This window comes from Pseudorca crassidens, chromosome 18 (assembly GCF_039906515.1).
Source record: "Pseudorca crassidens isolate mPseCra1 chromosome 18, mPseCra1.hap1, whole genome shotgun sequence".
In the NCBI taxonomy this organism is placed as follows: Eukaryota; Metazoa; Chordata; class Mammalia; order Artiodactyla; family Delphinidae; genus Pseudorca; species Pseudorca crassidens.
The window spans coordinates 13267821-13284506 of NC_090313.1; the positions used below are offsets into that span (position 1 = coordinate 13267821).

The following is a 16686-nucleotide window of genomic DNA, read 5'->3' on the forward strand; positions in this document are numbered from 1 at the left end:
TAGGAGAGGTTTAGGACAGGTACCAAGTAACTAAAATACAAGGTGGAGCAACAAAGAATGTTTTCTAGACTTGAGGAGATTATAAATTGTAGATTATAACTTAGAGAAGACACATCACTCACATTAACTCAATTTAAAAAACAACATGCGTGAGTTTGTGTGTTCTAGGGTATAGTAGCACTATGGGAATTTGGAGAGTGAAGATACTGTTATGAGGTTGAGGTTTTTGAAGGATAATTTGTATTTTTATGTACAGAAAAGTTAGCATTGTGCTTTTATCCCAGTTTGGTGGCAAGATCTTTAGCCTTTGCCTTTCCATCTTGGCAATGAGAGCCACAGATTTTTTTTGGACCTGTGATATTGCCTCACAGTGATGGTGGATCTCTGCATATCTGTCATTATAACTGGTCCTGATAGCTTCCACCAGCTTAGCTAGAGCTCCTCTGTCTTCCGAGTTAACCTGTGCGAAGAGTCTTTCTGAAGATGAGACATCTCAGCCTGGCCCTTCCCTTGAGAATGAACTCGGGAACTCCCCTTTCATGGCCCAAGGCAGGCAGGACGCCAGCGAGCTCAGTGGGGTCCACAAGTGTGCCATTGCCACCTTCTGAGCCTTCTTGTTCTCCACAAGGTGGGGACAACATTAACACCTGCTCAAAGGACAGGTGGTCTCAGTGGGGACTTCCCCTTCGTGGGTGGCTTTCTCCTAGCTGGGACAACAGCTCCTGCTTTTGTTTTGTCTCTGGGCTGGGCTCGTGGGCCAGCTTAAGCAGTTGAGTAGCCATTTGGACCCCTCCCACCCCAAGGCCTGGGTGAACTGTTTCACCAAAGGGGGCCCCTTTTGGACACTCACGGAGGAGAGCCTTTGCCACTGACAAAGCGGATGGCACAAACAGTTGCGTGCCCCATTTTGCAGGCCTACCTGGAAATGATAATTGGCTTGTGACTTAAACATTTAAAACATTTTGCTAGCATTTAAAGTTTTGGTCAACATAATATATATATACATGTTTCAAATCAACAGGTCCCGTGTCAGGCCTTTTGCCGAGTCACACGATGGTTTACATTTGTACGGGGGTTTTCCAACTTATTCTTAGAGAAATAAATCTGACCACTCAAGGGCAGTTTAAATCTGTACTTCTAGATTTCAACATTTGTAATATGACCGCAATATTGAATGTTTCCACCGTAGTAGATTTTTTTCTTAATTGAAAGGGGCAGATCAAATCAATTTTTATCACTTTTCTTTTTGCTGAGAAAAAATGAATTTTTCATGTGCTATAAAGACAGCACCAGCCCTTTTTGTCCCCTTTGAATAAAGGTATGATGTTAGCTATACTATGAAATTTATCCTCAGGATTCTGTAAGTAATTGTACTAAGAGACTGGTCTTTTGTCTCTGTTTTAGCTCTGTTGCTCTCTCTTACCCAACCTCTTATTAATCGACTAATGAAGAGATAGAAAAGAATAAAAATTGGGGCAGTAGACTATATATATATCTCTCTCTCTATATATATATATATATCAATAGATTATATAAATATATCTGTATATAATATACCTATCTATATATATTTATATATACATAGATAATATAAATACAAATCTATCTACATATTATATATATATGTATACATATATATAAATAAACCTAGGCCTGATATGCTTTTCATAAGAACTATTGTTATATGATTGTTTTAAGTGTCCATTATATATCCTCTGAACCAAATTTTCTAGTTTTTATTATATTTTCTCCTAGAAAGATAAATGAGGCATTCCATAGTGGAATAAAAAACAGATTTGGCTTTTGGGAGTTGGGAAAGTTCTGGTAAAATGCCAAGTGCTGAGCTGCAGGTTTTCAAAATTGTTTATTTTCAAACCTACAGATGTAGAAAAATATCACATAAAGCCTCATGTCATTGCTTCTGACAGGGAAATAGGTCAGCTGCCCAGGTGGTGTCTGAGGGAAAAAAACACGGAAATAGGTAATGTGTAAATCTTGTTTTCAGCTCAGACTCTTTTTGCTGTGTAAGAGGCTCTGTGGGATTGAAAATCATCACTACCACTCCTTGATTATTGTCTCTTAATCTGGTGGTCTGACTTTTATGGTTGTGGTCACAGTTATTTGAAAGATCTGATTTTTTTAAACTTTGGAAATTCTAAATTAATTCAGTACTGATATATTCATGGTAACCTATAAAATCAACTCTTGTTCCCAAGGGGCACGGGCCTAGATCCCTTTTAATAGCAAATCGGTGTGGAATTCTAAATGCCATTATTCCGACTTCAGTTCATATGGTGAAGGAACTGAATGCCCATAATGTGGGAAGCAGCAGTGGTGCGCACTGAGGGCAGGATGGAGATTTCTAGACCTGAAGGATGCCAGGTAGAAAAGTGTGGGAGGAAGGCCGGGGAGCATAAGCCTCCCAGAGATGGGGGAGAAACTCCCAGGGTTGTCTTTTCCCACATGGGAAGACACATTTCATTAGCAGAACTGGTGGTAGCTGTGTTCTTTATCTTGTAGACAGATGATGTGATGTAAGGCGGATTTGCTACAGAGATGGGTAGTGACACTGTTTTGGAACCATTTTAAGTCATAACAAGTAGTAATGGGGGAAGTCACTGCAGTCAGGGGGTGCCCCAACCATCAGATATCTGGAAGGGAAGGAGGTCAGGAAGGTGGTGGGGTGGATTCAGACAGAGATTCTGGGATCCAAGAACATGTGGGGTTGACCCTGAAAAGACAAGTCCTCAGTACACAGGGAAAGGATTTCTGCAGATAAGCCTCTTGCCCCATCTACAAAGCTACCTAAAGTGCCCTGATAAGCTACAATTTGGAGTTTGATGTGTCTCTTTGGAACTCCATTCAACATGAGGCAAAGCTCGAGTCTAGTATATCAGTGACTTAAACTAAATTGTCAGAAACTTCTCAGAATTTGTTTCAGAATACAGTATATACTCAAAAGATAGAAGTTAAAAAAGGGGAAATGTTTGCAACAAAAAGAATCTTGTTAACTATAAAGGAATCTACCAACACATCTAAGTCCACATCACATATTCTAAATATTCCCCCAAACATCCAAAAGTTCTTGAGTGCTAGCAGGATTTTGTTCACAAATTCTTATTGCTCAAATGAGGCACCGAAAATTCTCATCCTTTTTACAAGTGGACAAACTACAGCTCAGAAGGAGCTGGAGAAGAAAAGATTGTCCAATGTCATAAAGTGAAAACAAAAAAAAAGATCAAAAATTGATTTAACTGCATTATGCTTTGCATAATATTTTTTAAATGGCCATCTGTTTTTGTTTTAGAAATGTATTCCCACTGAGTACATCAGGTAATTCTCCAAACTCAAGAAACTTCAAGGGAAAAGAGAGAGGAGAGAAAGTCAAGCAGATTTTATCTTAAATTTTTGTCTGATTTCAATTTATTAAAAACTGAATGCTACTAATATTAATAATTTTTTGTTTTTTAAAATTGAGGCGAAACTTATGTAACACCAAAGTATACAAATCTTCAATGAATTTTATATACTTGTGTAACCACCACCTAGATTAAGTTTAGAATATTTCCAGCATACCAGAAGGCTTTCTTATTCTCTCTTCCAATCAATACCCCCAGGACCCCCCAAAAACCACACCTCTGGCCTCTGTCTATCCCCATAGATTAGTGTTTCCTGTTTTTGAACTTCAAATAAATGGGATTCTGGCTTCTTTTGCTGAACATTATGTCTGTGAGATTCATCCTTGTTTTGTGTAGCAGTAATTTGTTCTTTTACATTGCTGTGTTGTATTCCATTGTATGAATACACTACATTTATTTATCCATTCTCCTGTGGATGGACCTTTGGGTTGTTTCTGCCTTGAGGAACTATTTCGAATAATACTGCCATGAATGTTCTTATACTTGTCTTCTAGTAAAGACAGCCACTTATTTCTGTTGGAGTTATACCCAGGAATGAAAATACCAAGTCATAGGGCATAACTCTATTTGGCCTGGTAGATACTGCTAAATGGCTTCCATACTGGTGGAAGAATTTATCCTTCCATAGTAATGTATGAGAGTTCCAGTAGCTCCTCTTCAACACTTGGTTTTATCTGTCCTTTAATTTTGGTGTTGGGGTGGGTGTATCTCAGTGTAGTTTAAATTTGCATTTCCCCAATAACTAACAATGTTGAGCACCATAATGAATATTTACCCAGAAATCCACAATCTTACTCCTCTACTTTTATTTTTCTGTTAAGTCTTTTCAGTGCAGCCTATGTATGTAATTATACTCAGGGTAAATCTAGAATTGTGTTGTGTATTTTTACATTAAACATTTTAAAGTTTGTTATGGCCTTCATACTTATCTTTTAAAATGGCTTCTTAATATCCCACTGAGTTTGACGCAGTATAATTTACTTAGCTATTTCCCTCTTGTTGAGTATTATGTTCCTTCCCATTTTCCTCTGGCTCATTGTTGTTCAGAAGGACAAATGGAGATGTATCACCCCAGAAACTATCATTTGTGGAGGTAATGTGCCAGCTAGGTGCTTTGATAAGGGTTTAGTTTTATTTCTAGTACAACCTTCAGAAGTAAGTGTTAGGTCTATTTTACAGATGAGGAATCGGATGCCAGCCTATATTAGCTTGTTTCTTCGTGGAAGATAATTCCAGTGTTTGGATTTGGAAAAAAATTCTGTACAGAAATCAGAATGAACATAAGGTGATCTGACTCTGGGGTTCTACAGAGTTACATTTACCTGAGAGGGTTCATGGCCAGTGAAAGCTTGACACATTTTCTTTAGGATACTGTGGTCACCTAATAAATTATAAGGGCCACATTAATTGTCTTCCAATGGGAGTGAGACCTCTGGGGTTCAAATCTCAGCTCCCACCCTTATTCACTGGGTAATCTTGGGTGAGTTATTCAATTTCTCTTCACCTCTGTTTTCTCATCTGTAAAATGGATATAATAGCCACCCCCAGGGCTGCTGTGAAGATAAATGAACTAATATGTAGGAAACCTTTAGCACAGTGCCAGGCACATAGCACTCAGTGAGAATCAACTCAGATTCAATCATCCCCTAATTTTCCTATATCTTCCCAATACTATAAGGCTCATTATTTTTAGCTAGAAGTCACCTTAGAGATCATACAGGCTAGTGCTTTACAAACTTGCTCATTTCTTCTTCCTTTTTAAACAATGGACTCTTTTTTTCCTAGTACAAGGTACGTGGAACTCTAGCATCTAAGGCTGCTGCCACTGGCTGCCAGTGAGCACATGACCTTTCTGAGCTGAAGCCTCCTCTTTTATATTCCTCAAGGAATAGGGTGAAGGGAGAACGCATTCACAATCAGAGGTGTTACTACCTCGTTACTATGCCAGATAGGTGGTGTTGTAAGCATGGATCTGGGCCCAAACCCATTCATTTTATCCATGAGGATGCTGAGTTCTATGGCAGTTGCCAATGACAAGGAAACTTAAAAGTGGCAGAATTAGAACTTGAACTTAGAGTCAGTGGATTTTCAGCTATGCTGGTTACATTTTACTGCCTCTCTAGCAAGAAGAAGGAAACGATGGGAAGAGCACTGGACTTGGAAACAGGAGACCTGGGTTTGGGTCTTGGCTTTGCCTCTAGTTTTATAATCATCAGGACACTTGCTATCATATTTGTCCAGCTCACAGGCTTCCCCTTTCTCTACAGACTACCCTCTTCAAGTTTGTGCCAAACGGCTCCACCCTTTGTCCATAGCTAATGGGCACTGTTTGATTATTTTGAAGGAAAACTGGCTCCTTAGTCCTCAAAGGTCCACTCCTATGTAAAATGCAGGTGTAGGTCTAATTAGAATCAGCTGATGGAATTATGTTGCCCTTGGTAAACTTGGCTAGAAATGAGATTCCTTCTGAATCTTGACACAAATCTATTTTTTAAAGAGTAATAATACCCTGGATGCCATAGGCTTAAATATGGATTTGTAGTGTCACAATTAAATTCTATTCTTTGTTGGCCCAAGGCTGGTCTTTCACCTCTTTCAAGAGTCAGTCTTTGGGATGTCCTTAGCATGCATGGGAATTCTTTTCTGATATGGCCCTATATGATTTTCTTGCCTCATCTTCCCCCACTGCCAAATATGTACACACTCAAATACTTGTCGCTGCCCAGATACTCCATACTCTCCTTGCTTTGCCTTTGAACGTGATCTACCTTATCGCCGGAATGCCCTCTCCTGTTGGGCTAACTGCCATCTATTGCTCAAGACCAAGTTCCATGTGTCAGTTCTTCTGGATGGCCTCTCCTGACCCAGCTGGCTGCCCTCCTCTGTGCACTCATAGATTACAACCTACTGGTGTTCTGTTGTGGTGGCTGGTTCTCTTGTATGGCTCCCCCACTAACTGTGAGCTCCTTCAGTGTAGAAATGTAAACTATTCATCTCAGTATTTCTATGACTTAGAAGAACCGATGGTATAACAAAAACAATTCATAAATATTTGCTGAATGAATAAAGAATGAATAATTCTTCCTGACAGAAGACAAATACTATAGAGACATTACATAGTGGTGGTCAGTCCTGTTGTAACCTCTGTTAGAATTGAAACTGTGACCTTTAATAAGTGACTTCCTGAGATTCAGTAGTTTTAAAACAAGTTTCAGTAAGGTGCCTTTGAACTTGAATTTCTAGTTCTTTTGGAATTTAAAATCCCTTTGCTCACTTTTGTTTCTGAAATTGTTATAAACCAGAGGCAATCTCAAATTCAATCTGGTTGGGTTATTATATAAACCTACTAATTACTTGTCTTCAGGCTTGTATTTGCACTTATAACAATCATATACATTATTAAGATTTGGAAAAAGTATTCCAGAACCCAATGATGCAAGACTGCTACCACCCTTATTAAAAAGAAAGAGTAAATTGAGTAGATATTTGCTCTTTATTCCTATTTAGAGAATGTTCCCATGTCAAGCTTCATTAAATAGAGAAAGCCATTAGAATTGTTAGGTTTTTAAGTTCCTTAGTCCTTTCAAACAATGGTTCTTATCAACAAAGTGGATATAGAGGAAATATACCTTAACATAACAAAGGCCAATATATGACAAGACACAGCTAACAACATATTCAATGATGAAAAGCTGAAAGCTTTTCCTCTAAGATCAGAAACAAGGTGCCCACTCTTGCCACTTTTATTCAACATAGTACTGGAAGTCCTAGTCACAGCAATTAGGCAAGAAAAAGAAATAAAGGCATCCAAATGGGAAAGGAAGTAGAAGAACTGTCACTGCTTGCAGACGACATGAAACTATATATAGAAAACTCTAAAGACCCCCACAAAAAAATTGTTAGAACTAGTAAATGAAGTCAGTAAAGTTGCAGGATACAAAATGAATATATCAATCTGTTGCATTTCTACACACTAGTAACAAATTATCAGAAAGAAAAATTAAGAAAATAATTCTATTTACAACTGCAACAAAAATAATAAATTACCTAGAGATTATCATACTAAGTGAAGTAAGTCAGAGAAAGACAAATATCATATGATATCACTCATATGTAGCCTCTAATTTAAAAGATACTAATGAACTTTATTTACAAAATAGAAACAGACTTACAGACATCAAAAATGAATTGATGGTTACCAAAGGGGAAACAGGGGGAGGGGCGAATAAATCAGGAGCTTAGGATTAACATACACACTACTATACATAAGACGGATAACCAGTAAGGACCTACTGTATAGCACAGGGAACTCTACTCAATATTCTGTGATAATCTATATGAGAAAAGAATCTGAAAAAGAATGAATATATGTATAACTGAATCACTTTGCTGTATACCTGAAACTAACATAACATTGTAAATCAACTATACTCTGATAAAATTAAAAAAAAATTACCTAGGAAAAAGTTTAACCAAGGAGGTAAAAGATCTGTACACTGAAAATTATGACACTGATGAAAGAAATCGAAGGAGACATGAATAAATGGAAAGATATTCTGTACTCATGGATTGAAGAATATTGTTAAAATGTCCATACTACCCAAAATAATCTACAGATTCAGTGCAATTCCTATTAAAATTCCAATGGCATTTTTCACAGAAATAGAACAAACACTCCTAAAATTTGTATGGAACCATAAAAGACCCTGAATAGCCAAAGCAACCTTGAGAACAAAGCTAGAGGCATCATATGTTTGTAGATAGAGAGGACAGATTGTTGCTAGAGGTGGGCGATGGGGAGTGGGTGAATAGGTGAAGATGGGTAAAAGGTACAAACTTGTAGGTATAAAATAATTAAGTCATAGCGATGTACTTTACAGCATGGTGACTATAATCAAGAACACTGCATTATATATTTGAAAGTTGCTAAGAGAGCAGATCTTAAAATTTTTTTATGACATGGAAAAAAATGTGTGACTATGTGCGGTGATGGTTGTCAACCAGACTTACTGTGGTGACCATTTCACAATATATACAAATGTTGAGCCACTGTATTGTACACTTGAAACTAATATTTCAGTTATATATCAAAAAATCATCTTAAATTTCAAAAATTAATACTTGTTTCTTTGCTTCTTTGTTTTTGACCAGAACCACATAGCATCACCAAAATTGTCTACTCAGGAAGAATTTGTAATGAGTTTATATGATGAGATTTCATTGAGTTAACTACCTCCCCCAAATAACATCCCTTGTTTTGAAAACCTTGAAGTTCAGATAGCTGTTATTCCTTTGTTAATTTGTCTTCTAAGTGAAATGCAAAGTCCTGTCAGGTAAGATTTATTTTTATTGTGGCAGTGGTGGGGAAGTGAAGAAATTTTATCTATATTCTGTTTTCTGTTATTCAGATATATCATTTTCCTATAGTAACAAGGAATGTAGGAAATACACTGTGCTTGTTTAAAGTTTCACAAAATATCCTCTAGTTTCTAATGTTGTGTTTGTGGTCCATGTTGATCGATCATATCACATGAAAGTCTGTCTTTGGGCCTCTCGCCTTCTGAGATGGCCCGTATTCTGTCTGTGGAGTGTGTATCTTCCTGAATAAACCTTCCTTTTCTTTACTATGGTTCGCTCTTGAGTTCTTCCCTGGGTGAAGCCAAGAACCCACACTTGGTGGCCGTCCCAGGGACTCGCCTGAGACCTGGGACGTGACCCTTCTCTCCAGCCCCACATTCTTTCCTGCAACATCTTTTCTGGTGCCCAGCTTGGGACCTCAGAGGGCATAATCTTGATCTTCCTGTTGGGCTATGGCTCCTCTCTGGAGCGTGGCTGTGACCTGTCCTGAGCCATGTAGATTCAAGTAGGATCTCGCAAAGACCAGTTCTCTGGCCAGGAAGGAGCCCACCAAGACCAAGACTTTTCTCCCCTCGATCTTTCTCATTCTCCTATTGCTCTGTCTCTTTGGACTTGAGAAGATCCACCAAGACGACATCCAAATTAAGACCACGTGACAAGCGTTGACAACTCGGTTGGGTGAATTTCCCCTCTGTGTCTCCTCGAGCCCAGTTCCCCCTCCCTACTTGTTTTTAGTCCCAGTTCGGTTCCAGGACGCTGGAACTACGTCGGCCCACGTTGGGGGGACTCCTTGAGTCCTCCTCTAGATTTGCAGCCGGCCCTCCCCGAGTGCTCTCGGGCTTATGGCCTCATTGCGCCCCCAAGAGGATGTTGGGGGAGAGCACTTCCGTTGTGGAGGTCACAGGCGGACTTTATCAACCCCTGAGCGGAGGTAGCGGGCGAGCACCTTTCTCAGTGGGCTTACGAACCTCTGGCCTAGGAAGTGTCATGGCTGTACACCTTCCTTTCTCTTCTGGGAAGCGTCGTGGCTGCACACCTTCCCTCCTTTCCTGGATTTCTCTTATATCCTCCGACTTCTCTCTTGACTTCTTGGACTATTGGTCCTTGAGCTTCCTTGCTGGCTTTGCCAGTAGGTTGTGTGTTGCCCTTTACGTCTGTGGAGAGGTAGGCCTCCTCAACATCACAAGGACCATATCCTGAGGGGAGCTTTTGCCTTGTATTGTTATCACTGCCTTGTGGCACTCCAGCCCTACCCTTCGGCTCTATTTGTTTCTCTTTCTTTTGTTTCAGTGATAAAGGTAATCCATTTAGTTGGCTCAGGGCCTAGGTCTCCTCTCTCTCTCTCTGAAGGATTTAGGCCCTGAAACTCTGGTTGCTTTTTCTCCCACTGGCTCTGGTTCCTTTCCCTGACTAATCCAAGGGGCCTACTCAGGCTCACCGACCAGGCAGATATCGGGTGCTCACAGGGACCCCACTGTTGACACTGGGAGAACGCCAGGACAAATAACTACCACCTTGCCAGGATCCATCAGACTCTTGTCAAGACATCCTAATAAAAAATGGGGGCAACTACAAGCACCCCAAAGGACTCCCCGCTAGGATGCATATTAGCTAACTGGGGAAAATTTAGACAGGATGGTTTAAGAAAAAAATTAATTTTTATTTGCAATACTGCATGGCCCCAATACAAAATAGGGGACCATGACATCTGGCCAAAAAAAAAAAAGGGTCACTGAATTACAATACCATCTTGCAGCTGGACCTATTTTGTAAAAGGGAAGATAAATGAGGGGAAGTCCCATACATCCAAGTGTTCATGACCTTATTCCAAAATCCAGGTCTAAAGAACTCCTGCCAGGTGTGCTTGGCGCACATCCCTTCAAAGTGCCTTCTTCCCCCACAGGAGGCTGATGTTTTATTTATTTATTTATTTTTAAATTAATTAATTTATATTTTTGGCTGCGTTGGGTCTTCATTGCTGCGTGCAGGCTTTCTCTAGTTGCGGTGAGCTGGGGTTACTCTTCGTTGTGGTGCGCAGGCTTCTCATTGCTGTGGCTTCTCTTGTTGCAGAGCACAGGCTCTAGGTGCACGGGCTTCAGTCGTTGTGGCTCGCAGGCTCCAGAGTGCAGGCTCAGTAGTTGTGGCGCGCGGGCTTAGTTGCTCTGCGGCATGTGGGATCTTCCCGGAGCAGGGCTCGAACCCGTGTCCCCGGCATTGGCAGGCGGATTCTTAACCACTGCGCCACCAGGGAAGTCCTGAGCCTGATGTTTTAGATGATCCTCTTATGAGTCCACCTCCTTGGGGTCCATAACCGAGAACTCCTACCTCCCCCAATTCTGACCGGGACACTGTCTCCTGGACTGTTTAACCCTAATGCCCCATCTGGGGAGCTGGAGACCCCAGCCCACCATGAATCAGCTCATGGATTTGGCCTTTGGAGTATTTAACAATAAAGATAGTGTTGAAGAGGCAAAATGGATTCAGGGACAACAGCTAAAAGCACAATTACTGGAGGCAGCTCTACCCCTGCACCACCTCAGATGGTAACACCTCAGGGTTACCATCCCTTGGGAAGACCCATGGTGAGGACAGGATCCAGGAAGCCTGGATCGGAGCCACTGTCTCACTGAGAAAGTGTCGGTTTTAAGTGCAGCCAGAAGGGCGACAGGAAGGGCAAATACTCCCTCTGTGGGAAAAATCCACCGAGACCCTGCCCGATATGAAAACGAGGAGCCACTGGAAATGGGACTGCCCCCAGTCCCAAAGGGGACTTGGGGCTCCCAAATCGATGATGACTGGGAGGACCAAAGACTGACAGGGCCCGGGACCCTCCCTGGCTCCCAAAGGACACCTGATCATTTCTCCGGAGGAGCCTTGGGTAACCGTTGACATGGCAGGTAGGAGAGTTATTTTCTTATTAGATATGCGGGCTGCCTGCTCTGTGCTGATTTCCCTGGACCCTCGTTCTCCCAATTCTGTATGATAATGGGGATTGATGGAAAGCCCAAAACCAAGCGATTCACCCCTCCCCTCCACTGCTCGCTAGGAAATTTTACCTTTGCACTTCATTTTCTGCTCGTGCCTGAGTGCCCTGTCCCCTTGTTGGGAAGGGACTTGCTCACTAAATTCCAGACAACAGTCCAAGCTGGAGACCCTTATGGGTTAGAAAACAATTGCTCTTGGCCGGAGGAATCTACCTCAGTCCCAAGCCAGAGGAGGTCTCCATTCCACCCCAATCTAAGTTCTTAAACTATGGGCTGTTAAACTTGTTCACAGTGTTAAAATGTCACCTTCTTCTGCATTCCCCAGCACCCAGACTTCCAATATCTCTTTTCCTTTGAGTGGACAAATCCAGACAATGTAATGCCATGAATGCCTCCACTCTCTGTGCTTATAAAATTCAAGCCTAGGGTGCCTACAGGTTAGGAATGGAATGGACAAAAAAAGGGGGGGGGAGCTAAAAATTGTCCACTACCTTCAGAAATGGGATCACATGAGGCTGCAGGCAAACCTCTGCAGATCAAAGACCTGACTGAGGGCCACAATTAAAGAATTTCTTAAACCCAGGGAGGAACCCCCAAAGTGTCTGAAAATAGAGTACCAAAATGGGAGGCTACTGGTATGACTAAACTAAGCACACCTGTTAGGCATTTTGGGGGAGACCTTCTCCCCTAAGCTAAATCAGGAAAAGTAAAACATTCCAACATAGGTGAATGGGTATATCAGTCCTTCAATATCACTGAGGTGGCCACCCAATTCTTTGAGGGGGAAAAAAACCCCAAACCTGTCCTTGTTTTACAAATCTAGTCTTTATAGGACCAGAGGTGTGGCTCCCAAAATAATCCAAAGCCCACCAATCCTTTTACCTCTCCCCAAACCTTCCCTATTTATCTTAAGAGGTTTATAAGTATTGAACAAAGGGGGAACAAAGTCATCCCAGGAGGAACTTGTCTTTCTCCTCCCATGCCCTTGAAATGCAAATGTTCTACCTGGTTTTCTCCAAGAACTCTTATCTCTGCCATCTTTTTTTTTTTTCCTGCCATCTTTTTAAAATACAAATTTTGAAAAACGGGGTGATGTGGAACTTGTCAAACACAAATTGAAATCTTAAGCATCTTTTCCATAAATGTTAGTAAAAAGGGTTTAGCCATCTAGACAAGTGACCTTGATTTGTTCCATCTGCCAGAAACCCAATTTAAATCCACCCTCTTTTGTAACTGATGGGTTTTACATTGTTGTACCTGACTCATGGCTGAAATTTTGGAATGTGAACTATGAGGTCTCTGTTTGTTTGTGTGTTCGTATGTATCTATATGTGGCAATACCACACATCTATGTTGTAGATGTATGGTATTGCCAAAAATTAATTTGTAAAAGGGCTCTATTTAATTGATTTAAAGGAAGTTGAGCACTTATATAAATACTCAGAAATAGAAAATAATCTGGCCAGAATGAATTTCAGGTTCATGTCATCTGGAAAATATTCAGTACTAAGCTGATATCTTGTATTGAAGGTGGCTTAAGCTTGTTTTGATTAATATAGACATGTCTTTAGAGTCATCAATGTTAAGTATATTACTTCTGTTGTACCTAGGCTTACTAGAGGTCAAATAAAACCTTATTATATCTGTTGCAAATTTGTCAGCAAGAAAAGTAACTCGACATGGAAAAACTTTTAAGGGAAGTGAGATATATGTTTTCAGTGAAAGAAGGTTTGAGGAATGAAAAAAAAAACTGAAAAAAGTTGTGCACGATCAGGATTTTCTAAGATTGGATTAAATTTAGTTGGATTAATGGATTTTGCTCGGAATGGGCTGAGGAAAGACTTGTGTTCAGTCTCTGTTAAGAGAACAAAGTTTTCTTGCAATGCTGCTTTTGATTGTGTGAGTTTCTTTGCCTTTAAGTGATCTGTATTTGCTTTTGAGATCTCTTGTAACTTTGGTTAAAAAAATAAGTATTGTCTCACAGTGACCTATGATGTTATTTAACCAAATGTTTTGAAACTTTTGGACAAACTTCCCAAATATCAAATTTTAATTAAAGTTCTTTTGACTTCCAGCTAACTTTGGGATGTTTAGAGGGACCCTGAGCACCTCAGAGAGAAATATTTAACTAGTATTATTTGGTGTGTTAAATTACATGGAGAGCATTATCACATGAGTGATAAACCTATGTAAAATATACTCAATGGATGAATGCTATTAATGTAGACATTCTAAACATTATGTAAAGTTTCTAAAATTTGGATATGTCCTGGTATAATGCTATAGTTCTAGTAATTATCTTAAAATGTTGTATGTCACAACAGTAACCAAGCTTTTTTATCAATTATACTGTAATCAGATGTCTAACCGCGCTTTTTAAGTTTTCTGTCATTTATAGACAGTTACTGTTGTCCAGATGCTTCATCAGTGATTCATCTTCAAGAAGATTCATAGGAAGGCTATGGAAGCAGCTACAACTGTTCCACAATTGTCATGTGCCAATATTATATAATGTGCCAAAATACATAATTTTAAAATTGTTCTGTAAGTAAAGGGGTCATGGAATAATGACACTCTGGTAGTTGTTGGGATTTTCCTATTGGCTTCATGTGGCAGGTACTGGATATTTCTTACTCATTTTAAATATGTCTCTTTTATTAGAAAAACATTTTTTCTTTTGTCAGAAGAGCCTTCTTCCATTTTCCTTGCTAATAAATAGTTGGCATTTAAAAAAAAAAAAAAAGATGACGACTATGCGAAGATTCCAGTCCATACCACCTTAAAACAAGGAGCTGTCCTGCCCCTGGGTCCCCTAGATCAGGCATCCAGAGATTTTTACTCCCTGACAGGCAGGGTCGACACCACTACTCAGCCCTGAAGCAGCTACAGAACATGGACCGTTGCCTCTCTGCTTCCCATAAGAATATGGGAGTAAAATCTCTTCGGAGGGAATGAAACAGGAAGGGGGCAGGGGATAACCTTTAAAAGAGTGACACAGCCATTGAGGACACGACATAACCTGGTTAGAACCAACTAGGTCCAAGATGGCAGATGACTGACTTCCACCAGACCTTGAGCCTCAGTGTACGCTCATTGTAACACATCAGCAAGCTAAATGACCCACCCACAGGCGCCATGACAGTTCCAAGGCCGACCATAAAAGGCCAAAAAAGTGTGGCGTGGCCCAATTCCTGGAAATCCCCACCCTTTCCCCCAAATAGTTGGAATAATCCTCCCACTCATTAACCTATGAAATTACCCATGCCTATAAAAACTGACAATCCCATACCCTGGGGCCTCTTGCCTTCTGAGATGGCTCACACTCTGTCTATGGAGTGTGTATCTCCCCGAATAAATCTTTCACTTTACTATGACTTGCTCTTAAATTCTTTCCTGTGCAAAGCCAAGAATCCACACTTGGTGGCCGTCCCAGGGACTCTCCTGAGACCTGGGATATGGCCATCCTCTCTGGCTTCACTTTCTTTCCTACAACATGGGCACTAGCAAGATGATTGGCCAGAGACAACTCAGAAAGCTAATCCCATTACCAAAAAACATGAGACTATGAGCCCCATGGCAGAGCAGTTCTCCAGGGTTCCGTTACCCTGCTGCTCTCTGTCCAGAGCCCCTTCCCTATAAAGTCTTTTGCTTTGTCAGCAAAATAAATAAATAAAGTCTGTCTTCGTATCAGTCAGCCATAGCTGTGTAACAGCCTCAAAATCTCAGTGTCATACAGCAATAAACATTTATTTCTTGCTCATGAACTTGAGGCCGCAGAGACAACTGTTTCAAGTTCCAATTACACTAGGGTGGCTCTACACCATATAGCTCTCATTCTTCTCTTGGTATCAGCCAGGGCCTGTTGCCTCTTGGTGATAGAAGAATAGAGAACAGGGCTCAGTATGTAACCACATGTTTAGTTCCTACTAACATCTCTTGGGCTAAAGCAAGTCACATGGTTAAGTAGAATGTCAAGGGGTGAGGAGGTTCACACCATCCTTTGTGTAGCAGTAACTGCAAAATCCCACGACAAAGGGCATGGATCTATATCCATGGATGAGGGAAGAGTTGGGACCAATAGTTTTATCTATTACAGTCTTGCACTTTAAAACTTTTGGATGGCATGTGTATTTGGTATATACCAAAATCCATGCTAGATTATGCAAGGTTCCAGCAAAAACTGTAGTATAATCTTCTTCTGTATTGTTTGTTCAAAATAAATTACTTTTAATTAGTAAGGTCACAAATTTTGTTCTCAATATTCTCAGATGTTTCTTGATTTTCTTCTATAGCTATCCTAGTCTTTCTCATAAATATCACCACAATAAGGAGAAAAAAATTGTCTATCTAGTAAATGTAAACAGGTTCTTTAGTAAGTCAGTGTTTTACAATAGTTGCTTGTGTTTTTGTTGTTGTTGTTTCTACGCTATTCTCTCCCACCTACCTAAGATGGCTTCTGGACACCTAAAGCATGGAGTGACTTACACAACTTTGTTAGGTGCATGTTTCCCTCTTGGCCCACACCCTCCTGGCATTTGCAACTATAGTCTTGATGGGAATTAATGTGTTACTTGTTCTCACGGCTAAGTAGAGCCTGGTAGCCCTCCCACATGACCTGGTCTTGGTTCTTACTGGTGTTCTAAGCACCCTGCATTTCTGCATTAGTCTCCACCTAGCTCCCTGGCCAGGGAGTCCACCCCAGGCCTCTGCTTCTGGTTGTTCACCCCTCACAATGGCAGGCCCATTGCTGCTTTCAACTCAGCTGCCTCTGAGTCCCCACGTAGGGACTCTGGGAACTTCCTGGTTCTACCTATGTCCTTGGAAGCCATGAGTAGCTCGGGGAAGCAAAGTACACAGGGTGCTCTTTTGCTGAACCACTGTATTAGTCAGGGTTCTCCAGAGAAACAGCCAATGGGAGATATGCA

At 40.7% G+C, this 16686-nt stretch overlaps 1 pseudogene; it reads right to left on the reverse strand.

Annotated features, from left to right (window-relative positions):
• Positions 1-275: 275 nt before the first annotated feature.
• Positions 276-782, reverse strand: LOC137211472 (large ribosomal subunit protein eL8 pseudogene; annotated as a pseudogene).
• Between the last annotated feature and the right edge of the window lie 15904 nt (positions 783-16686).